This window comes from Diabrotica virgifera, chromosome 5 (assembly GCF_917563875.1).
Source record: "Diabrotica virgifera virgifera chromosome 5, PGI_DIABVI_V3a".
Lineage (NCBI taxonomy): Eukaryota > Metazoa > Arthropoda > Insecta > Coleoptera > Chrysomelidae > Diabrotica > Diabrotica virgifera.
Genome location: NC_065447.1, coordinates 34,227,730 through 34,254,080, shown reverse-complemented (window position 1 = coordinate 34,254,080; position 26,351 = coordinate 34,227,730). Strand labels below are relative to the sequence as shown.

Genomic DNA, 26,351 nt, shown 5'->3' with positions numbered 1-26,351 from the left:
AAAAATTATTAATATCAGTTTTATGGTTCATAAAACAGTTGATTCTAGTACATATTGAATAGTTTCCATTGCACCTGAACATTAATAACAATTATTATTAATAGTGTTACTGTATTGCTCTGCAAGAAATAGAAATTGTTTAATTGCTGATATTTAACTTTGTTTTATTGACATCATCATTAAAATTCCTTTACTAATGCAAATGTCGCTTTAGATTGATATGGTTTGTTAATTATTCTCGTTGACGTTTTAATGTCAATGCCATTACACGTTTTCACAATAGTATTTACAATAGAAGAAAATGCATTTATCTGGTAAATATACTTAAAGCGAATAGTGAAAATTCTCAAGAGATATATGTGGTCGAGAGAACATGGGTCAGTGTTTTAAGTCTGTATAATATAGGGTGACCAAATGTCCTGTAAAAACGGGATTGTCCCGTTTTTTAACAATTTGTCCCGTGGTCCCAAAAAAGTCTCACAGGACGCCTAAATGTCCCGTATTTACATTGGGTTGATTTTATGTATCTGACTATATTTTCTTTTTAAATTCTTCCTCAATTTCGGTATTTTTTTCATTCTTATTTCTCCCTCTCTTGTTACATTGTGGCCCAGTATTGTTCTCATTATTTTTCTTTCAAATTTCAAAAGGCTATCTTCCTCTTTCTTTTTAATCGTCATTGTTTCCATCCCATATGTAACAGCAGGTCTTATTAAGGTCTTATATAGGTTCATTTTTGTTCTCTTACTTAGAGTCTTGATTCTCAGCAAATTTCTATTCATTCCATAATGTTTGTTTGTCTTTCAGAATTCTTTCCTCTGTTCTCTCTTTTCCGGTTTTCCTATTGTTACTCCCAAGTAGCTAAAGATGGACACAATTTCAAATTTATGGTTCTGTGTTATTAGATATTTCTGAGTTGTTGTATCGTCCTTCCCTATCGTCATGTATTTTGTTTTGTGCTGGTTTATCTCTAGTCCTAGTCTCTTCGCTTCCTTATCTAATTTTCCAACTGCTTTTATAAGTGCCATCTTCGTCTTCGGTATGATGACTAGATCATCTGCATATGCTACTAGTTGAATTTGATCTCTAATGTTTTTGTTTGCAAGTTTGTCCTCCTTGTGATTAATTACTTCCAATATCAGGTTTAATTAGTGTCGGGGAGATAGTTACATTGTTTTACTCTTTGTTTACATTGATATCATTAGTTGTTCCGTTGAAACTTATCCTTGCTGTGGTGTGCTTTAGGCTCACTACTGTTAGCATATGTCTTCATTTTTCTGGGATTCCAACACACTCTAGATCCTCCATCATTTTCGTCCGATTGATTGTATCAAAAGCGCTTTTGAAATCTATGAATATTAGGTGCATTTCTCTGTTGTATTCTCTCGATTTTTGAATTATTTGCTCCACTTTATGCATGGAATTAATCGACCTCCCCGGTCTGAACCCGTTCTGGTATTTTCCTAATATTCGTTCAGTTATTGCTAAGAGTTATTGCTGTGTGATTCTCGCACTCCTCCCGATATCCTTTTTTATGTATACTTACTATGATACCTGTGTTCCAATCGTTTGGTAGTCTGTTTTGTGTCCATATTTGTTGTATTAGCTGCTTTATTTCTTTATGTAAAGAATTTATTTCTTTCTCCGTATTTTATTAAGTCCACTGCTATTTCATCTTTTCCTGCTGCTTTTCCGTTTCCTAGGTTTTAATTTGTTTTTGTACTTCTTCTTCTGTGGGTATTTATACTACGTCGTTATCTTGTACGGCCTTACTTCTTCATCACAGTGTGTTTCCTTCTTAGTGAATAGAATTTTTTCGTAATATTCTTCCCATATTCTGCTGATCTGTTTGTCTTCAAATACGGTTTCTCCTTTTTGGTATTTTAGTCTTCTTGTTTTAATGCTGGGCGTATTTTTGGATGTTCTGACTTTTTGTAAAATTGTTTTTTATGGTTTTTTCTGTCTTTTTCAACATCCTCCAGCGAAAACAGTCATTTTTCTTCTTTTGTTTGTTGCGTTGGCGTTATTTCTCTCTTTTGTTTCGCAGTCTTGATCGTACGTAAATTGAAAATGATTTATAGGTTCCAAATTAGCTAAAATTTCATGTTTCAATAATTACATCTCCATGGAGGCCCCTCGGTTAGCTGGAGTATCGTCCCAAGCCCATTTTGGCAGTGGCGCACCCATGAGGTTTTGCCCCCCCCCCCCAGGGCATATGAAAATTATATAAAGAATAGTAGGAAAATATAGCTTGCCTTTCACAAACAATACAAAAAAAATTCGGTGCCTAAGTTAAGCCAACCACCTTCCCCAGAGGAAAATTCTAGGTGCGCTACTGCTCCTTGGATATGTCCCGTTTTTTCAAGTTGATGATTTGGTCACACTGGTATAATATGGCCGTTATGTATACAGTGATGAGAGCGCTAATAACCGGCAAAATAACGCAAAAGATGGAAAACATAATACATTGCGAAACAAAAAGAGATGAATCTAGTGGAGGTGGAAATTATCATTATAAACGTATAAATTAACATTACGTTACATAGTTTCCCACCTTTAGACGTCTGTGACAGGAGTATTTTATAAAATTCTACTGTCACAGTGACAGTTGTCATACTCTTCTGATACGTCTAAAGGTGGAAACTATGTACTTAATGTACTTAATGTTAATTTATACGTTTATAACTATAATTTCCACCTCCACTAGTTTCATCCCATTTTGTTTTGCAATGTATTATGTTTTCCATCTTTTGCATTATTTTGCCGGTTATTAGCGCGCTCATCACTGTATAGTTTCTTCTTGTTTTACATACTACCGTTATTAACAAAGCCGATAAAGGCTATAGCAGGATAAGATGGTAAAATCTGCACTCGGTTGGATTCTTATTTGGGATTGGGCACTCGAAGGTGCAGATTAAAAACCTCTTTATCCAAAAATGTTTAAAAAAAAAAAAAAAAATTCCTGAGCGATTTTTTGCTTTAGAAAATATGAAAAAATTCATGAACATACATCTTCATGCCCACAAATACACTCGGGTCCAAATTGAGCTCAAGAAAAATATTTGAATTTTCAAAACATTTTTAGGCTTTTACGTAATTTTTGGCAAACTTCTAAATAATTATGTTCCCTGTTTTTTTTTAATTTTTTTTAATGGCGGGATAAAGATTTGCGACTTTCCAGAACATTCTCAAAATTCGAAAAAACGTACACTATTTAGTAAAGAACGGATTTTTCATCTATTTTTTTTTCATTTTTTCTAATAGTAAGCCATTTTCAGACCGAGATATACTCTAAATACGAAAAAACTGCATTTTTCGGTGATTTTTCAAAGGAAAATACATTAGCATTAAGCTGGCTTTACATTTACGAGTACTCGAATCCGAGTTAAAATTAAACTGCCAATGTTTACACTGAATACGAGCGATTCTTTTTACTTTTTCTTCACTTGATATGTGGAAATATTCTTTATATCTGCAGTATCTTGATATGCATTATTTATTTTGTTGATATCGCGATATTCCTTGAGTTTACATTCCACAAATATTCAAATGATAGGTAAAAATCAATAAACTGTCTGTTCTCCAGAAAATCTGAGTTCCGCCATTTTCTATTTGTAAATTACACGTACTCTCTCATTTGCTACTCGGTTTGCACTCCACTTCGATCCGTACTCGTATCCAAGTAGGATAAACTCCGAGCAGAGTAAAGTAGAGCAACTACTCTCTCTAAAAATCTCCAAGTAAAGTAGAGTAACTCGAATCCGAATGTAAAGCCGGCTTTAGAAGCTGGCCCACTCTCCTCCAGGCGGCCCCCTACTGCTTTCAAGAAATTGAGCTTTTTTTCAGATCTTCCAGAGATGCCTGAAAGTGACCTTAAAGTATTTTTTTAGAAACCTATTGGTTAGATCAAGTCATTTGCTACTTAGCCTAGCTGATGGATGACAATGATAATATCGATTTTTGGTATATTAGGATGAAACCCGATATCATTTTAGTTTTAATTAGGATAAGACACATAAATGGTAAGGCCTATAAATGTTATGTCGAATAAAAACCTAATTCCCAGGCTATGACAGTCTTTGCCTTTCTACAAATCTTACAATATCATACCATCCATTCACTTCATTAACCTCGTCGTTTCTCCTGATTCTCCATGTGTCGTCTTGCTATTGCACCGAGGCATCATATACTTTTCTCAGTAAAATTCTCTCGAATGTCCTGAGTTGGGCTTCATCTTTTTTTGTCATTATCCAGGTTTCACGACCATAGGTTACTACGGACCATGGAGGCTGGTGTGCTACAGGGGGCAGTGTTGTCGCCATATCTATATACCATATATACGGCAGACACCCCAACTGAACCCAGATCGTTGCTAAGTCTATTGCTAAGTCTAGTACGGCTTTTAGCAGTACCCACCCAGATTTTGAAACAAGACATCTACAAAGAGCTCTTGACGAACTAAAAGGATGGTGTGTGCAGTGGAACATAGCTGTCAATCCTGACAAAACACAGGCCATCATGTACCAAAAAAGAAGAGGCAGGCCAAATGAGGTACTATCCCTATTTGATACCCAAATTGAATGGTCAAATCAAACCAAATACCTAGGCGTAATGTTGGACAAAAGGCTGACCTTTACAGAACACGTAAAACAAACGATCAACAAAGCTAAAGCCCTTAGGAGTCAACTCTCATCGCTAATAAGTCGAAAGAGTAAACTGAGATTTAAGACAAATATTAGGATGGCAAATTGTATAATTTTGCCAACACTAACATACGCCTCAGCCGCATGGGGGCACACGTGTAAAATCAACAAGAAAAAAATACAAACCATCCAAAACCACATGATCAGGGAAGCTCTGAATATACCTAGATATGTCCCATTAAGATACGTATTTGGACATACGCAACAAAAGAAAGTCCTGAGAATGATAGACGAAAGAGCACATGAAATATTTAACAATATCAGGAACCATCCTAGCAGATTATTAAGAGAATTGACTAACTACGACGAAAACCAAAGAATGGTACATAGACCCCTTAAGAATGAAAAATTGAGATAGCCACAGGATATCGAAACACAAATGTTGCCCTTCAGGTACTAAGTACCCTTCAGGTAGGTCAAATGGACCATAGCCCCGGAATGTGAGCATCGAGGCCACGTACCGACAGACGTGGGCTTGATGGCCACACCTTTCGGGCACTCAGCCGTCGAGGAGAACTAAATTTATTTTGCCAATTCGCCGGCTGAGTGACCGAGCACACACGGTCTGGACAGCAAGGCACCGATTTAGATCGTTGCCTTGATGTTCGGAACACATTTTTTTAGGACACAAGTCCAAAGTAAAGTAAAAAATTAACTTAGTCATTAATAGGGAGAAAAGCTCTTCTAGCTACCCCTAAAACCAGGTGGCTTAAACACATGAAGTAATACAAAGGATGTCCCATTACCCAGGACATCCAAAACGTTAAGTTCAACGCCTCCCCATTCGGTATGTGCTTCGATGGGGAGGAGTGGAGGTATAGCTTGGGGGGTCAGATAGATACCACTCCATTACGGGGTGTGACAGGTTTGATCTTCGGACATGTGGGTTCCACTTTTCCATTGGAACACACATGTCCCCCGGGGCTGGGTTGATACGAGCATGTGTGTGTGAGGTTACTACGGGTCTAATCAATGTTCTGTAGATAGGCATTTTGGTTATCTTGACTAATAAGTTCGATGTCATCAATCTTCTTAGCATAGTATGCATAGTATGTACAATTCCCACTGAAAATACGGAGTTCTTCTGATTAATTTCTGTGCTCAGATAGGTAGGCATTCACACGTTCAAAAGTATAGTTGTCTACTGCCATATTATTTTCATTGTCAGGTTTTCTTATGACGGTCATGTACTTCGTTTTTGTTTCGTTTATTTTAAAGCCATCGTTTTCGTGCTTCAGGATCAATTTCCTTGAACGCTTCCATTAGTCGTTGCTTCCTCCTAGTAATGATAGCTACATCGTCTGCGTAATAATAATGCAGTAATTTGTACTGTTTTGGTATTTATATGGCGGGTTACATTAGTTTTTCTGGTGACTTCCTCAAGAACTAAGTTGAAAAGCATGGTTGATAGTGCGTCTCCCTGTCTCACTCCCACATTATGTCAAATAGGGGAGTCAGTTCTCCAACTATCAGTGGCGGCTCGTCAGAGGAGGCAAGGGAGGCTCAGCCTCCCCATAAATTTTTGAAGATATTCTTCTTTAGCGGCGAATCGATTGAGGGTAAAATTGTACATTTACCGCGCGCCTGCGCACACTGACAGTATGTAGTTCATTGCTAATATTTCAAGATAGGTATGTATGTATCTGTAACCGTGCAAATAAGTCATTAAAAGAATATATTAGTGGTTTTAGAAAATGTATTATTTATTATAATTCTTGTGTTTTTGGATTAATAAAATATTATGTAAGCATAAAATTTTTACACTATATGTCGCCGTGTTGTGTAATTATATCCGAAACTTACATATTTATTTCTAATGCCTCGATGGAGTAGTTAGAAATGCGTTAGCACTAATATTGGAAGGTTGCGGGTTCAATTCCCGGGCGGTTCATATATTTTTTTTATTTTTGGTTGTTTTGATAAAATTTTTTTGAAAGTGGTAGATAAGAAAGTTAGTTTGATTTTTAAATAAAATACAAATAACATTTTAAGTATGTTTACTTCGTTTAAATTACCTATTATATAATAGAAGAATATCTTCTTACGTGCGTACATAGTACACACACATTCTTTTTTACACACTCTACACTGTTTTGTTTATCATGAATCGCGAAAACAACAATCACTCTCACTATTATACAACGTGTAAATTCCATATTATCACTAATTATAGTAATTATCCATACTTACGGAGCATTAGCATCAGAACGCATGATCGCGTCTCAGTTTTATTACATATTATTGTAGGCAGGATCCTGGGTTATCCCGAGATGAAAGCACGGAGCCGAGAAGCCCAGCAGTCTCCGTTGCTAATGCTCCGTGCAGCGCAGCAGGCGTTTAAGGAGACTCGGTCTCCTAACAGTGGCATCTACGGTGCCATCACACGCTGCCCGGAGATATACCAAGGGAGGCAGAGTAGCTTCTCGGCTCCGTTGCGTGGTTGCGTGCGTCTCGGGACAACGAATTTTAGGGTCCTGACTAAAAATAATGAAAAATCTAAAAGTGCGAATTTTGTTATGAAATTTGGTATGTGGGGTTATAATAATATTTGGAACAACTTGCTCAAATAACTTTTTGCGATATCTCTAACTCAAAGCAAAATATCGGTAATTTATCGTGTTTTTGAATTCGCAGTAGGCCGCGTTTAGAATTAAAAAAATTCAGTTGAGTATCTTAAAAAATTTGAAGCTTCGTTATGTATGGACTGCAAAACTTCAAATCTGTATTTATTTTGATATGCATAGGTATCTATTTACAAATAGATGGAATTGTTAACAACTAAACGACACAAACTTTGGTATTAAACTTTTACAATTAGGCAAACTATTTTTGAAATGATATGATATCATGAAATTATGAATTAGTCCTCATATTATGAATGTCCTCATATTATAAAATGTAAATAAAAAATGGGGCCTTAAATTACATTTTTTGGCGCATTTTCTTGCTAATGCAAATTTGTCTAGATATTTTACAGTTAGCTATAGCCTCCCCTATTGTAAAAATCACGAGCCGCCACTGACTACTATCTTCTCAATAATTTAGTTTCTTATTTTTTGGAAATTCTGCATCGTTGCAGCACTGCATTCTAACATTAATACAAATTTGGCAGTGACACACCTCACATACCTGAAATATGTACTTCGAAAATAGTTTAAATAGTATAAGAGCTAGTAAACCCTCCGACTAACGGTCGTCCTGTAAGGCTAGAAATTTGTCTAGTGATAATTCATAGCACACCAAGGCTAAAAACCATGACCTGGCAGGCATCAGCCGTGCACGTGTATCTACCAGGTGAATCGAAAAGTGCATAGTTTAGGGGTAAAATAAACTTTCTCCTGTAAGGTTTAAATTTAAGTATGTGTTTGAGTAAGTCATTTAGAAGAAATGTGTACAATGACAGGCGATTCTGAAGAGCATAAGACCTTGCCAGGCGAGGGGAAAGATTAGGGGTTTTTCCTAAAATTATTTTTTTGCATCGAACAATTTTTTTTAGGTTTTTTGAATCATACCAAACAGAAAAGGTCTTTAGTAATTTTTCTCTTAAGTTAATAGTTTTTGTTATATAAGCGATTGAAAATTTCGAAAATTGCGAAATCGGCCATTTTTAACCCTAAATCGGACATTTATCTAAAAATTTCAATGTTGCCAGGGTACGTAGATATTCTTTAAACATTGATTGATGAAATCGCGAAGAGTTTTTTGCAATAAAATATCGAAAACCCCTTTGTTTTTTTTATTGCTAATTAAGCGGGCGCGACACTGTAGTTAAGTGAGGACGTTTGAGTTTGCATAAATTCATTATCTCGAGAATGGGCAAATTTCAAGAGAAATCCTCAGACAGGTCGATTTTTATTTTTGAATTAGGACTTGTTGGCATATATATAATACTAGTGACGTCATCCATCTGGGCGTGATGACGTAATCGATGATTTTTTTAAATAAGAGTAGGGGTTGTGTGATAGCTCATTTGAAAGGTTATTTAATTCTCTATTCACTAATATAAACATTAACATAATTATTTATACAGGGTGTAGAAAATTTTTTTTTTATTAAATTAACTTTTATTAAATTTTTTTGTGTACACGAGCTATCACGCAACCCCTACTCTTATTAAAAAAAAATCATCGATTACGTCATCACGCCCAGATGGATGACGTCACTAGTATTATATATATTCCAAAAAGTCCTAATTCAAAAATAAAAATCGACTTGTCTGAGGATTTCTCTTGAAATTTGCTCATTCTCGAGATAATGAATTTATGCAAACTCAAACGTCCTCACTTATACTACAGTGTCGTGCCCGCTTGATTAGCAATTAAAAAAATAAAGGGGTTTTCGATATTTTATTGCAAAAAACTCTTCGGGATTTCATCAATCAATGTTTAAAGAATATCTACGTACCTTGGCAACATTGAAATTTTTAGATAAATGTCCGATTTAGGGTTAAAAATGGCCGATTTCGCAATTTTCAAAATTTTCAATCGCTTATATAACAAGAACTATTAACTCAAGAGAAAAATCACTAAAGACCTTTTCTGTTTGGTATGATTCAAAAAACCTAAAAAAAATTGTTCGATGCAAAAAAATAATTTTAGCAAAAACCCCTAATCTTTCCCCTCACCTGGCAAGGTCTTATGCTCTTCAGAATCTCCTGTCATTGTACACATTTCTTCTAAAAGACTTACTCAAACACATGCTTAAATTTAAACCTTACAGGAGAAAGTTTATTTTACCCCTAAACTATGCACTTTTCGATTCACCTGGTAGATACACGTGCACGGCTGATGCCTGCCAGGTCATGGTTTTTAGCCTTGGTGTGCTATGAATTATCACTAGACTTTCTAGCCTTACAGGACGACCGTTAGTCGGAGGGTTCACTAGCTCTTAGACTAATAGGCTATTGATTATATTCAAAATAAGATAGCTAAAAGGAACTACAACGTTAACGGGGTTTTATTATTATATATGGTCAATGGACATCTATATATGAAAAAACCGCGGAGTGCTACCATTTAAAGGGGTGCGTTTTTGAGAAATGGGTGAATTAGTCGCTGGGCACAGGTTACATTAGGGTAAGTTCTATGCACTTTTAGTACAAACCCGTCTACATAAAAATTGTTCCTGGTTAAATTTCCTATCTAAATATCACTTTTTAAAGTCAAAGATACTTTTTTTTACAAAAATATAATCAAAAGAAAAAGCACGAAGAAACCCAAAAGAAAGAAATTTTGTTTTTTGTCCGTTAACTTTTGTCCACTGGGATATAGGTATAGACATTGCTTCACAGAAAAAAAACTTACATCTTTCCTCTTTAACATCCTGTTCGGAAGAGGTGATTGGAATTTATAGTTTTCGAAATATGATTTTTCAAAATTCGCCACTCACAGCGATTTTGGCGAATTTTCCTTGTTTTTTCGCAAACATTGTTCTGTAATTTTTTTCTACGCAGTTTTAGGTATATGCAATGGTACATATTATAATAGGAAGAGAAATCATTTACCTTTAAAATGGTCTATTGTATAACGTTTTACGACTTTTTTTTAAGAGGTTGTGGTTTTTGAAGAACTTTACTTTTAATGATTTTTTATATTTTTTACAATTAATTTTTAAATTTCTCATTATACCTTTTTTTCTTCTATATTTAGGTATATATATTTATTATCAACTAAAAAATAAAACTTATTTCGTTTACTTTAAAATGGTGTATTATAAAAAATTCTAGGATTATTTTTAAATAAGATATTATGCTTTTTCAAAATGTAATAAGTAACGATTTTTGATTATAGGATTATTTTTTAAATTTCTCATTATAACTATTTTTTTCTTGTACATAAATATACTAGATATTGCTCAATAAAGAGAGCTTACTTTCTGTTCTTTAAAATGGTATCTCATCTATGGGCCATTCCACGAACATACGCCTGTTTTGGATTACTTCGACAACGAATATTTTACTGTACAACATAAGAAGTACGAAAGTAAATGGCGCTAATAATTATTCCAATAAACAACAATGTAATTTGCAATTTACTTTTGTTCTTCTTATTTTGCACAGTAAAATATTCGTTGTCGAAGTAATCCAAAACAGGCGTATGTTCGTGGAATAGGGTATATATCTAATTAACGGAAACCGAGTGATTCTTTGATATTGTTTTTACCTGTATTAGTTAAAATTATTTTTTTTACAAAAATACGTAAACATTAGTCTTAGAAAACATAACTTAAGTTAAAATTATTTAAACGTTGAAAGTCCATCAAAGTCCATCTCTTCGTTAGCATTGGCTTCAGTATCTTCCTCTGACACCTCAGGTACCTGAGTTCTCACAATTAATATCCATGCACCGTTTGCAGAATATTGAACTACTAATTCCTATCTTCCTACAACTGCATTTTTTTGTACATCCTTTGGTACATTTACATGCTATTTTTTTAATAATTACATACTAATATAATAATAACCTTACAGTATTATCCTATAGCTCAAGTAAACTTACTTTTTCATTAAAAAAGAAGAATTATTGTAAATAATGGGATTTGACACGTTATCTTAACCATTTTCTGGTTTACAAATGTAACTTTGTGAAATTTATTTCCTCAAAATATTTTTATTTTATGCAATAAACAATTATTCAAAAATAATCCTAAATTTTTTTACAATACACCATTTTAAACTAAACAAAATAGGCTTTCATCTTTATTCAACAATGTATATACCTAAATGTATCAGAAAAAAGTTATAATCAGAAATTTAAAAAATAATCGTAAAAAATATCAAAAATCGTTAAAAGTATAAAACTTTGAAAAACCATAACGGGATCAAAAATAGTTGTAAAACCTTATACTGTAGACGATTTTAAAGATAAATGATTTCTCTTCCAATTACATGTACCATTGCGTCTACCTAAAACTGCGTAGAAAAAAGTTACAGAACAATGTTTGCGAAATAAAAAGGAAAATTTGCCAAAATCACTGTGTGTGGCGAACTTTGAAAAATCATATTTCGAAAACTGTAAATTCTAATGACCTCTTCCGAACAGGATGTTAAAGAAGAAAGATGAATGTTTTTTTTTCTGTAAAGCAATGTCTATACCTGTATCCCCGTGGACAAAAGTTATGGGGCAAAAAACAAAATTTCTTTCTTTTGGGTTTTTTTGTGCTTCTTTCTTTGAATATATTTTTGTCAAAAAAAAATCTTTGATTTTAAAAAGTGATATTTAGATAGGATATTTAACCAGGAACAATTTTTCTGTAGATGTGTTTGTACCAAAAGTCCATAGAACTCACCCTAATGTAACCTGTGCCCAGGGACTAATTCACCCATTTCTCCAAAACGCACCCTTTTAAATGGTAGCACTCCGCGGTTTTTTCATATATAGAGATCCATTGACCATATGAAATAATAAAACCGCGTTAACGTTGTAGTTCCTTTCTACAGTACATAATCAATAGCCTATAAATACACATACACTCTGGGCCAAAATTAACCGGCCACCTTAAAATGGGTCGTTTTTGATGTCTTATATCTCCTAAACCTGTTGTCCGATTTAAATGATTTTTTTAATATGTTATAGCCTTATTCCTTGACAATATCGCTATAATAATATTGTTGCTAAACAGGTAAATTTTCATTGTATACCGGGCAGAGCCGCCGCTAACAGTTTGATCGCCCGCGTGCAATTCCAATTATGCCGCCCCCTCTTCAACTATAACTATATGGACTGGACTTTCACAAAGACCCTTAGTTTTCTTACATACATACATATTATGCTTTTTGCTGTGGGTTTTAAAGAGCCGCTTGAATTGACATGAAATTTGGTACACACATAGCTAACAATGCTAATATGTCAAAGAAAAAAGGGATATAGTGCCGATGTTGCTTTTGCCCTGGAGGTGGGTTTTCAGCCCTTCTCGGAGGTGAAAAAACATCAGTTCAAAATAAGTCCGCCATTGGGTAAACTGATTAATTCTAAGCAACTTTTGTTCTAAGTAAAAGCTTTTCCAGTTATTTGCGAGTGAATGTTCATTTTTCAACAAGAAAAACATGTTCTTCGACGGATTTACACAAATAACTCAAAAAGTAATTATTTTTTCGAAAAAATATTCATACCAAAAATATAGCTTAGAAAAATGTGAAAAAAAATGGTGTATATACTGAGTCTGTAGACCCAGTAGAAGCAGAGTTACAGCTAATGAAAAGTAGGTTGTTATCAGTCAAATTTCAAATTAAATATTTCAATGAGTTGTGGTTTATTTTTTGACAAATTTGACGAATAAGATATTACTTTTCATTAGCTACAACAACTCTGCTTCTGGTAGGTCTACAATACAGGCTTCATATATAGGTACACCATTTTTTTAAGTTTTTTATAAGCTATATTTTTGCTAAGAATATTTTTTTGGATAATATACTTACTTTTTGAGTTATTTACCATGAACTGTTGAATAGAAACGCATTTTTGTTTGTTGAAACATGAACATATTCACTCGCAAATAACTCGAAGAGTATTGTTTTGTAAAAAAAGCCCATAAAACAAAAGTTCTTTAGAATTGTCCATTTTATCCAATTACGGACTTATTTTGAAGGTATGTTTTTTCACCCTCTAGAAGGTGTGAAACCGTGAAACTCACTTTCAGAAAAAAAATCACGCATCGGCACAATATCACTTTTTTCTTGGACATGTTAGCTATGTGTATGCCAATATGCCAAATTTCATGTCAATCCCAGTGGTTCTTCAAAATTTGGAGCAAAAACCGAGTAAATGGACCATAATATTAGTTCAGAGAAATAAGGAAAAAAATATCCTGTTGGTGACACAACCCCCTCCAGGCCGAAACTAAATTTTTTGAGTAGTATTGACATGTATAATAATAACCTATATGTTTCCTGCAGCCGATTTTGATGATATAGGTACATAGTGTTATAAACAAATGAAGATCAAAAAACGGTAAATTTTCGCTTTTTTCGTCTATTACTAAAAAAATAGGCATTTTGGACGAGTTTGAGAGTAAGAAACTCATAAACCGTATAAAAAATTTCAATATGGCGTTCGCTTAATATGTCTATCCTTACCTATTGGTTGCTTAGAAAATTGCAAAATAAATCATAAATTTTGAGTTTTTATAAATATTCATAACTTATATAAAAAATTAACTTAGAACCTTCTTATTACACCGAATGCTGAGACTTATGGTGCTTAATTTATACCCTAAATTTCAAAGCAATTGGTCAAATAGTTTAAAAGTTATTTAATTTGTTTATCCCAAATTATTTTTTTTTGCAACACTGTAAGTCAGAAAATAATGAAATTACAGTTATACTTTGGATAGTTTATGAAAGAAGAAAATTTACAGTATTAATTTAATTAAAAAAAGATAAAAAAAATATTTATAAATATGCCAAAATTATTTTGCAAAAACATGTAAATTAAAAAAATGGGGGGGCTAACTTTGTCCCTAATTGTCCTAGGACAGTTGTTTTTCTTTCTAAATGTGTATAAAAATTCAGTCTTTCTAAATATGAAAAAATAATTTTTCTACGGGTAGCGGTTAAAAAGTTATTCTAATTGTTTATAAGTAAGCAAAAAATCGACATGTTTTTGCAAAATAATTTAACACTGTTTAAAATTATTTTGTCATTTATTTTAAATCAAGGTAATAGTATAGGTAAATGTTCTTCTTTCATAAACTGTCCGAAGTATTATTGTAGCCTCATAATTTTCTGACTTGTAGTGTTGCAAAAAAATGAATTTGGGAAAAACAAATTAAATAACTTTAAATAACAAGAGACAAGAAGTATCAGCATTCCGTGTAATAAGATGGTTCTAAGTTAATTTTTACATAAGTTATGAATATTTATAAAAACTGAAAATTTATGATTTATTTTGCAATTTTCTAAGCAACCAATAAGGATAGACATATTCAGCGAACGCCATATTGAAGTTTTTTATAAGATTTATGAGTTTCTTACTCTCAAATTTGTTTAAAGTGCTTAAATTTTTGGTAATAGACGAAAAAGCGAGAATTTAGCGTTTTTTGATCTTAATTTGTTTATAACTATGTATATCATCAAAATCAGCTGCAGGAAACATATAGGTTAATAATGTTGATGTCCATACTACTCAAAAAATTTGGTTTCGGCCTGGAGGGGGATGTGTCACGAGAAAAATCTTATTTGTCTGGACTATTAGACAAGGCGGAAACGGCGGGTTCGTTTGGAAAAATATTCCCATGAGATATTTTTGCATAATCACATTCGTGAGACGTCCCAGAATAAGGTTCAACAAGTCGCCCACGAGAAAAGTGGGCCAATTTTTTTTAACAATTTTTTTTTTTAATCAAATTGCAAAAAATCAATATTTTTGGCCCGGACTAATTTTTTTTAGGTTTTTTGTACCATTCTGGACAAAAAAGGTCTCTTATAATTTTTCTCTAAAGTTGATCTTTTTCGAGTTATAAGCAAGTTAAAATTTGAAAAACGCGAAAATGGCCATTTTTAAGACTTAATAACTCGGTCAAAAATTATTATTTTGAAAGTCAGAAAGTGACTTATCAAAGTTTAAAGTCGCCGCTACATGATCCTGAAGAAATCTGTGTCATTAATTTACTATAAGCTGTTATTTTTAATTAATAACAATGAGTGGTTAGATCGTATTGACGCTGCTGTAAATGTGAGTGCGAGTAAGATGCACAATTGGACTGCTGGAATGGCTTCTCTCTCGCACTCAGCATTTACAGCCCCGCACACGTGCATGGCGCTTATTATTATTTCTTAAAAATAACAGCTTAGTAATAAAATAATAACAAAAATTTCTTCAGGATCTTGTAGGGGGGCTTTAAACTTTGATTTAATCATATATTGACTTTCATAATAATAACTTTTAACCGAGTTATTAAGCCTTGAAAATCGCCATTTTTCGTTTTTTTTTTCAATTTTAAATTGCTTATAAGTCGAAAACGATCAACTTTAGAGAAAAATTATAAGAGACTTTTTTGTCCAGAATGGTCCAAAAAATTAAAGAAAAAAATGTTCAGGCCAAAAATATTGATTCTTGAAATTTGATAAAAAAAAATTGGTAAAAAAAATTGGCCCACTTTTCACATGGGCGACTTCTTGAACCTTATTCTGGGATGTCTCACGAATGTGATTATGCAAAAAAATCTCATGGGAATATTTTTCCCTTCGAACCCGCCGTTTTCGCCTTGTCTATATATCTATGATTCGAAATTGTGAGGTTTTGCAATATTTTACCGTGAGTGAATGGACTAATATTATATTCTTAAATAGTACAAATTGTTATAAAATTATTTAAATGTTTGCTTGTTTTGAAAATATGTACATTGAAAAAAGTGCCAATTTTTTTATAATTAAAATTTGAAAAATAAAATAACTCAATAATTTTATTATTAAAAAATGTTTTTGATCAAAACAATTTAAACGATAAAAAGAAAAACAGCTTTAAAATTTAATAAATTTGCTTTAGTTTTAACTTCGCGAATAATTTGCTTTATCAAAATGGATTTTATTTCGGTTAATGTAATTGAGGGGTGTAAAGTATTACATTTTTGACCTAATAAAAAATTTTAAAACTACATTAGTGATGTTATAAAACGCTTACCTTACCACTGACCACTGTAAGATCCTTCAGTTTGATCTTTGATCGATGAATGAAGCTTCAGCTGCTTTAACACAATCACTCAATTCACAATCACAAAGAATTTTGTCTTTTTTAGAAATTTATAATTTACACTCTCATTCCGTATTCGTATCGTAATCGTAATACATTAACTTGATGCTTACTTGGTGGAAGTAATAGTAATCACGAAGCCACTCAAATAATGAAAATGAATGACCTAACAGAAAAACAGTTTAGGGACAAAAAGACAAGCTCAGCATCAATTAATAAAGCGATAAAAAAGTGTTTCATAGTAAATGAAATATAATATTCCCAAAGTTCTCGAAATTTATTACCTAAACAAATATGAGTAGGTATACATTAAGATAAAGTTAAGTGCTTGCTCTTTTGTTTATATCGCTGGTTCTGAATACATAGTTATATTTTTATGTTCAAACGTGCATATTCAGCTGGAATGAAATCGAACTAATAACTTACATCGACAGACTTTTGTAAATAAGGGATTATATTTCCAGTTAGTAATTCCTCTGACTCTATATTTAGTATATAAAAGAAATATACAAGATTTGATGTAAAAAGAAAAGTAGTAATTTTGCTCTCTGTCGTTAATTGTTATACGTATTTGTTTGATTTCTGATTTGGCGCCCCCCAGGACATGGCGCCCTTGTGCGGTGCACGCCTTGCACGCCCGCTTACGGCGGGCCTGATACCGGGTGTACGAATCAAACTGTATTTTTTTCTTAAAGTTTGTATCACCCTGTGGAATATTCTAGCATTTGTAGAATACTTAAATTAAAACCAAACTATAGCCTCATGCTTTCTCAACATTTTGTTGTTTGATTGATTCGCTTATGTTGTATATTAAAAGAGTTAGGTGCTTTAACAACTAATAGACATGTTTTTTATCAATACAGGGAGCTTTTAAAAAATTTTGGCAAAGTTTAACTGGTAATTCTGCATGAAAAATAATGACAGTTTGCTTTATAAACTTATGTCCGCAAATGCTTCGTTTCCGAGATAGGGAGTGTTGAAATTTTTCTGACAAACTGACGATTTATTTATTGCTTTAAAAGCGGTTGAGATATTATGCACATGAAATTTGGTGGGTTCTAATACGTAGTTATTGCACATTTTTTGCCATACAATTAAGCATTTAATATTCACCATTGTCGCGCATACGGGTAATATGATGGCTCATATTACCCGTATGCGCGCCAATTGTGAATATTAAATTCTTAATTGTGTGTCAAAAATATGCAATAACTACGTCATAAAACCCACCAAATTGCATTTGCATATCTCAATCGCTTTTAAAGCAAGAAATAAATCGTCAGTTTGTCAGAAAATTTTCAACACCCCCTATCTCGGAAACGAAGGATTTGCGGACATAAGTTTATAAAGCAAACTGTCATTATTTTTCATGCAGAATTACCCCTTAAACTTTGCCAAAAATTTTTAAAAACAACCTTTATTGATAAAAAACATGTCTAGTTGTTAAAGCACCCAACTTTTTTATTATTCAACATAAGCGAATCAATCAAACAACAAAATGTTGAGAAAGCATGAGGCTATAGTTAGGTTTTAATTTCAGTATTCTTCAAATGCTAGAATATTCCACAGGGTGATGCAAACTTTAAGAAAAAAACTCAGTTTGATTCGTACACCCGTTATACAATGAAAATTTACCTGTTTAGCAACAATATTATTATAACGATATTGTCAAGGAATAAGGCTATAACGTATTAAAAAAATCACTTTTTTCGGACAACAGGTTTAGGAGTTATAAGACATCAAAAATGACCCATTTTTAAGGTGGCCGGTTAATTTTGGCCCAGAGTGTATTATGAATAATTTTAAACAGGGCTTCTATTTTCCCCTGAAATTATGTCAGCGCCGTTACCATCAATTCTTGTTATTTTTCAGCATAATAAGGAATATTTATATGGAATATTTTTGTGAATGGTGCGTTCTGTAGATTTTCTCTGAGAAATAATCTATCTGAGAATATAAACGCGGTAGAAAGAAAAAGGCGTCGGAAAGAATAGTATTTTTGACACAACTTACCTCTTTGTTAATTCTTTTATTTTTCGTTTTATTACTTTTTGTGCGAATTGTTTTTGTTCAGGTATAAAGTGTGAATACATCTGTTTTTGTGAATGGCCATATAAAATAAAAATTTTATTACTATATCTAATAAATTTTCGCTTCTTTTTAAAGACAAGATTTCCTGTTCAATAAATTTTTATTGCGTGTAGTAAAGTATATTTTTCTTGGTTAAGCCTAAGTAGGGTAGTTAAATGGTCATATTTATTATTATATCCTTCTTTGAACAAACGGACCGACGTGTCGCGACAGAGGCCAATTCCGGCTGTTATTTTTGCCATATGGGTAGGTGTTGGGTTTTTAAAACTTTCCTTCAAATTTGGCGGCATTTTTGTCCTGTATGGGATTTTTATTTTATTTTTATGGCAGAAAAAACATCACTATAGCAGTGTTAATATATTAGAGACACGCCCTTTTCTGAATGGTTTGAGAAATTTGAAACTGTTGCGGAATAATTTAACCCTTAACTACAGACATCCCAATATTATCACGTAACTACAGACTCCCGGTATTTTTTACCGGTCATTATAAAATAGAGTCAAAATATAAAGTTAATAATAAAAAAAAAACGTTTTGCATTACGTGTTTTTATGGAGTCTCTAAATATGGGAAAAATGGTAAAATGAGTGATTTTGATAATAATATAATACAAGATTTTTGAAGAATAATCTATTAAACCAGAATTTTGGTAACATTTTTGGTCTATTGAAACAAACGGCCATAAATGCTATGGACAAAAATTTAAACTTTTTTTTAACAAATAAACGTAACATAGAATCACAAAGGAAATATAAAATAGCATCCACGAAAATTTTTACATCCATGAAAAAAAATCTGCAAGGGGTAAAATTGTAATAAAATTAAATGGCAATTCCATTTTTGCAAAGTGGCCTCAAAATTTTTATCTTCAAATTTAACCTTCATTGAAGGTCCAGGATGTCTTCCACAGTCCATTTCTTTACTTTTTCCCCAAAAACACAAAAAAATAATGTAAATATTTCAGATTTACAAATATAGTACTCATATAAAAATACTCCCTTAACACAGACATCCGGTAATTTTTACCGGTTAAGATTTTTGATGTGTACCAGAAAAGAAAATATTGACAATACACAATACACGCTTTGCCTAGCATTGTTATACAAACTGCCCGAGAGGTACAGAGACACATGAACTTGTAAGTTGTGAGGTTACCACGAAATCCACATTTTGGGAATGCCCGCCGGTAAAAAATACCGGATGTCTGTAGTTAAGGGTTAAGTTGTTTTTTTGTCATATAATGTACAGTATATTTTACAAATTTACTCCTATTTTGGATTAGGGACGCATGCTTTGACATAAACGGTCTGCTGTGTTGAGCAAGAAATAGAAGATTCCCCGGACATCATTAAGTTGCAGGGTCCGAGAAGTTAGCCACATTAGATTTTCACAGAACGTTGAATCTAAGTTTGACAGTGTTGCCATGTGATTATAATGTATGTAATGTATAATATGTTGCACGCTTCAACTATACAGAGAAAGCTTTGAAAACTACGTTTTTTATATTATTTTATGGATTTTGATATTTTTTAATTTATGTAAAACACGAACGAATAAATATAATATGTCGTTTGTTTTGATATTAATTGCAGTTAATTATTAGAAAAATTTTTGTGGCAATTGCCCTGATAGATTACTGGATAGATTTGGCAATAGAGTCAGAACGTTTTTTGCGTTTGCCAGTATTTGCCAATATTATTTATTATTTGGAATGAATGTACCTGAATACTGATATGCTGTTAGTTACTGAAAAGTGTTCACTTCGTCAGTATGTTATTTTTGTGTTTATTGTGTGCCTTTTTAAAATATTAAAATGCCTACAACTATTGTACCACGTGAAAGTTTTTCACTGTTTAACTTTATTATTTATACAAATCGTATTTTCATATAGATAATAATAAACTAAAGTATATAGTAAAATCTTAAAGCAGCAGAATTTCACTTATTTTACACTTTTTAATTTTATTATTGCTACTAAAATCTTGGTATTTCGACATAATTAGAGAAATTTAAAAATTTTTTTCGTTATTTTATCTACATAGTTAATGTTTTCCATGTTAATAAATATATTAATAAAAATATATCACATGCTCTTTTCCGATTTATTCTAAGAACACATGGCAACACTGTCATGTCTTCATTTCCTTATATCTGTAGCTAACTTCTTGGACCCTCCAATTTAATGATGCCCAATTCCCCAATATTTGAAGCACTGTCAAAGACAAGCATGCAAAAATACGGTTTTACCTGATAATGTATGTTGCATTGATGTTGACTAAATCATAAACTTGAAAAAACCGGACACATCCTCAAAGAGAATTTGGGTTATTGGGGGCGATACTCTCCAGGGGCTTCCATCGAGACGTAGGTAATCATTGAAACATTCTCTTTTTAGCTAATTTGATACATAAACCTTTTTCAATTTACCTATGAATATTTACTTTAGTTTAACCCTTAACTACAGAGATCCGGTATTTTTACCGGCGGGCATTCCCAAAATGTGGATTTCATGGTAACCTCACCACTTGCAAGTTCATGTGTCTCTGTAAATACCTCTCGGGTAGTTTGTATAACAATGCTAGTCAAAGCGTGTAGTGTGTATTGTCAATATTATCTTTTCTAGCACACATCAAAAATCTTAACCGGTAAAAATTACCGGATGTCTGTGTTAAGTGAGTATTTTTATATGAGTATTGTACCCTCGGAGATCCGTGGAAATGATTTACACCCAACATAACAAAATTCAGTTTGGCAACACTGTGTGCATGATGATAGTAACATATCCTTTTTAAGATAAACACAACTGTAATTTAGTCCAAACAAATGAATATATTTTTTGCCAACAAAAATGAGATTTTTCAACCAAATAATGTTTCAACTATGATGTGCAAAATAATTTTTAATTGGGTTCTGCTAATGGTTTGCTCTTTTTGTCATTAAAGTAGAAAAAACTTCAAATTTCACTCATTAAATCATTATTGTCCGGTTATCGTGTTAATGATTTTAACTGTACTAATATCCGTCGAGTAATTCTGAATGATTAATAGGTTATTAAAACATCTTATCTGTAGCGGCTTCTGGAATATCTTAAAAATATCGAATTTCATTGATAAAATGCACATATCCCACCGATCTTCGCTTCGACCATACTATATTTGTAAATCTGAAATGTTTATATTATTTCTTTGTGTTTTTAGGAAAAAAGTAAAGAAATGGACTGTGAAAGTCATCCTGGACCTTCAGTGAAGGTTAAATTGGACGATAAAAATTTTGAGGCCACTTTGCAAAAATGGAATTGCCATTTAATTCTGTGATAATTTTACCCCTTGCAGATTTTTTCTCATGGATGCAAAAATTTTCGTTAATGCTTTTTTATGTTTCCTTTGTCATTCTATGTTACGTTTATTTGTTAAAAAAAGTCTAAATTTTATCCATAGCATTTATGGCCGTTTGTTTCTTCAGACCAAAAATGTCACCAAAATTCTCGTTTAACAGATTATTCTTCAAAAATCTTGTATTATATTATTAAAATCACTCATTTTACCTTACCATTTTTCCCATATCTAGAGACTCCAGAAAAACACATAATGCATATTTTTTTGTTTTTTATTATTGACTTTATATTTTGACTCTATTTTATAATGACCGGTAAAAATTACCGGGGATCTGTAGTTACGTGGTAATATTGGGATGTCTGTAGTTAAGGGTTAAAATGTGGGGCGTATAATAAATAAAAAACGGGACAATCCCGTGTTTACGGGACGTTTGGTCACCCATTTAGAGAAATATAAAATTATTAGTGCAAAAATAGAAAAAAATGACAAATTCTATTGTTTTTAAATTTTGGTGGTAAGTATTTACCGCAACTAAGATAGGTTTTCTGAGCATTAAAGCTAACATCCGTCTCAGAGACCGGCATAAAAAATGTTTCCATTGACACACTTTTAAGTGTTTAATCCTTGAAGAAGTGAAATTAAACAAGAATGATACCTATTTTTAATTTATTAAGCTATTAGCAAAATAAAAATAATTATATAACATCTCTTGGCTTTGCCCACATCTGTATTTTTTGTGTTTGGATTGTTTATGTATCTGTAAAAATCTTCCACTTTTTTTCTATCATAAAACTCATTTACTAAGTTGTTAATAAATATTTTTTATGTTTTGTTTTCTTTTTATTTATTTAGCAAAAACTGTCTCGCGTGTTTTTAGACAAGAATATTAATATTTAATATTCTCTGATAATAACCATTACTGGTTAGTCATATAATATATTTGGAAAGTACGAAGTTAATTATAATTTTAAAATACTTGAATTATTATTCACTTTTATATGTAATATGATAATTAAAAGTAAATACGAATATTCTCGTTAATATTCGATAAAACATGTTAATCGATCGTCACCTGCTTTTATATTGGACCGGTATATTTTCATTATTGGAATTAGGAATGACAGTGAAGATTTTGTTATCTCTGACACTTAAAAGCACTTAAAAACATATATATTTTTTTCCACTCAATTGTTCTTTGCCCCTCTCTGCGTATCTGTACAGATTAACGCATTTTTTCAAAACGATTTTTGCTATTACAGCTCTGTACTCATGTTGTCTTTGATTAGCAGTAGATTTTTTACCTAAAAATCACCTATTCGGCCTAAATATTGTCCCTGACAACCAAGCTACACTAAATACAGTGCAACAAGAGTTCTAATACCATGGAATTGCAGACAGTCTCTTAAGCAAGTGATGTATATCCAATTTTCCCCCCAACCAGTTCAGGTTCATAAATGCTCTCATAAATACTGATAAAGCTTTCAGGGTTACCAGACCTAGGGAATTTTCCCTAAACCTAGGGAATTTGAAGCCAGCTTGGGGAAAAAGGGAATTTTATTCAATTCTATGAAAAATCTAGGGAATTCTTAATATTTGTAAGACGATTTTAAAAAATCTGTTTGATTTTATAAGCTTTATAAAATTGCACATATTTATATTATCTACATGAAAATCGTTTTATTCGCGAATTTGGGGAATCCCAGCGATGCGTCAAAGTTTAGAAGTGAAGAGAATATGACAGATATCGATTTTTACGATTATCGATTATTCCCCATTTGTTATCAAGGGCAAAGAATACATATCTCTCACAAGAACCGACACGGACGGTGATTCTTTTGTTGTTAGCATGTACTTAATTTTAGTATCGAGTTGGCAAGTGTACACGCGAGTACACTGAGAAAAGTCTCGCACATTTCTGGCGTGTATCAATAAAATTTTAGTTGCACTGAGAAAAAGATTGCATGCAGGGCAGGCTTTTGTTGACATTCTTAATATGGTGGAATTGTTTTTGATTTACAAAAGGTTGCAAATAAAACACAAAGTAATGGTGAGAATTATATTGATTAAAACCATGGATAAAATACCTTTTTTATCCTGATTTTAGCATTGAAAGACCAATAATAAAATATATTATAGTGGCGTGACATTCACTAATTATTCTTTTTGGCTTATATTGATACAACGATACAAAATATAATTTGTTGTTTTCACCAATTTTGAAAAAGTGTGAACAAGTTGGTGAGAATTTGAACGACTTGGTGTGACCTAGTAGGCTGTCTGTCCATCCGACCGCGAATATAACTCCTTCAGTCACTATACCAGGTAGAATGACAAATGAGGTGTCAAATGAAAGCTCATAATCCATGGATGGTACTAAAGGTGGGAAATTTGACCTAGGACTTCCGGTTTTAGAAATGCGACCGGAAGTACTATTTTAAAGTCACCGCAATAGCACAAGTGATATCCGTCCGACCGCGAATACAACTCCTCAGTTACTAATACAGATAGAATGACAAATGAGGTGTCGAATGAAAGCTTATAACCCATGGATGGTATTAAAGATGAGAAATTTGACATCGGACTTCGGTTTTAGAGTTACAACCGTAGGTACTGCTTTAAAGTCACTCAAAATATGATATGAATGTAAAACAAGATGACAAAATTAGTAAAATCGTAGATCAATCGACGCAAAGTTACACGAAGAGTTCCAATATCGACTTCCAGTTCTACTTTCGATTACTTTGGGTGAAAACCTAGGACCAATTACTTGTTTGTCGAGGTATTTCCTAATTCATTATATTCGTTCTCTGCTTGGATCTTCCATAAATAATAAACAATAAATAATTTTTATTAATTTCACGCCTTAAATCAATTATGTATCAAATACACAATCAATATTATTTAATAAACAACTCAATCTGTGACTAGACAATCAACATACAAACCCCATTCAAAGCAAATATTCCTGAAGCCGTGTCAAATATTTCATAGCGTTGTTTGTCACTTCTTGTCACTACATTCTGTTCGACTGAGTGCGTTGTATGACAAAGATAGCGAACGTACGATTTGGAAAATATCATCACGGACAATGTTAGAACAAGACAAGCCTGCATTTTATGTATCGATGAAATGTCCCTAAAGTCTAACGTATTTTATGAATATATGGAAACGTTTTTATCATTATGGTCAGAAGCTTATATTCCATATGAAAGCAGTCTTTAGCTTTTTTTGTTGGAACGCAAGTATAATCAAGAGAATGTAAACCTATTATGAAGAGTGTATTGTCAATTATCAAGCATTAACTTGAATGTTGAAACAATTTCAAGTGATATTGGATCAAACTTTTTGAATTAGCTAAATTATATAATGTTACTCCTGAAAATCCTGAATTTCAAGTAGTCAGTCATAAATTGTTTTATATATTTGACCTAAGTTATTGTTTTATACAAACTACAGAAACAATTTAATGAAACATAGTTTATTAAATTTAATTTAGGTTTGCTGATAAAAGTACTTTATGGAAGTTTTTGTGAGTATTGGATTCTCAACTTTTTAAACACAGCACGTGGCTTGTGGAATGAACACATATAAAATATGACTTTAAGTGCTCTTCCTGCAGATGCAGTTGGTACAGTAGGGGTCAAAGAAAGGTTAGAGAATTTGTATGATATTTTAGATTCAAATTCTTTGTGAAATCCCAATAAATACAAAATTAATTTTTTATACGATAGTTTATAGTTCATGAAAAAGCTTAAAATAATTAATTCACATAATCAAGATATCTCAAAAAGAATTAAATTGCATAAATGTTGGAAAATAACAATTAATAGTTGTAGGCTATTAACAATTAATAGTTGTGGGACATGTTGGCAAAACTGGTCTTAATTTATTTAAAAACTAGATGCATAAATAAATACTGTTTAGAAAACTTTTTGGCAGTATCAGGCAACAGGTTGATAATTGTGTAACCCAACACCATTACATTTTCAAGGGCTTTGCACTAGTAAACATATTTACATTCAGGAAGTATGAATTGCATGAATGACTTAAATCAAGTTTTACTGGATGTTAAATAACAATATTTGATAGACAAAATCAACCAAACCCATTTCAGACACCAGCTACAGGAGAGAAAATATTCCCACAGAAAATGCTTTTACTTATATTTGTGGATATCTTAAAAATCACTTAATGGGCATAGTAACTGTGACAGTTGTGAAAATTACCGGACACAGTGTGAATCTTCAGATGTGAATTCTTTGTTGATATATAAAACTTACAACCCCACAAAAATGATTCATGTAGCATTACAGTATCCTCCTGATTTTTTTATTAAATAAAACAAATAGGTGAAAGGTCGGGAGTTCGAATCCTACCAGGGGCAGAAATTTTTCATTTATTATAAATTAATAAATGAAAAATAGTTTCTGTCCTTGTGGGATCGGTACTCACCGGAGGGACCGCAGACGTTCGGAAACAATTAGCGTCTCTTTGCAAAGACAATGACGTCGACTTTGCAAAGTAACAAGACACTT

The 26,351-nt window shown here is 32.5% G+C and overlaps 1 protein-coding gene across 1 annotated transcript in view; it reads right to left on the bottom strand.

Moving 5' to 3' along the window:
* The window catches only part of LOC126885664 (protein TIS11), a 234,259-nt gene extending 217,662 nt beyond the window's left edge, over window positions 1-16,597 (bottom strand). The window contains exon 1 of the mRNA XM_050652359.1: window positions 16,322-16,597. The gene's annotated coding sequence lies outside the window, so the exon portion shown is untranslated. The remainder of the gene's footprint in view (window positions 1-16,321) is intronic.
* Window positions 16,598-26,351: the final 9,754 nt, after the last annotated feature.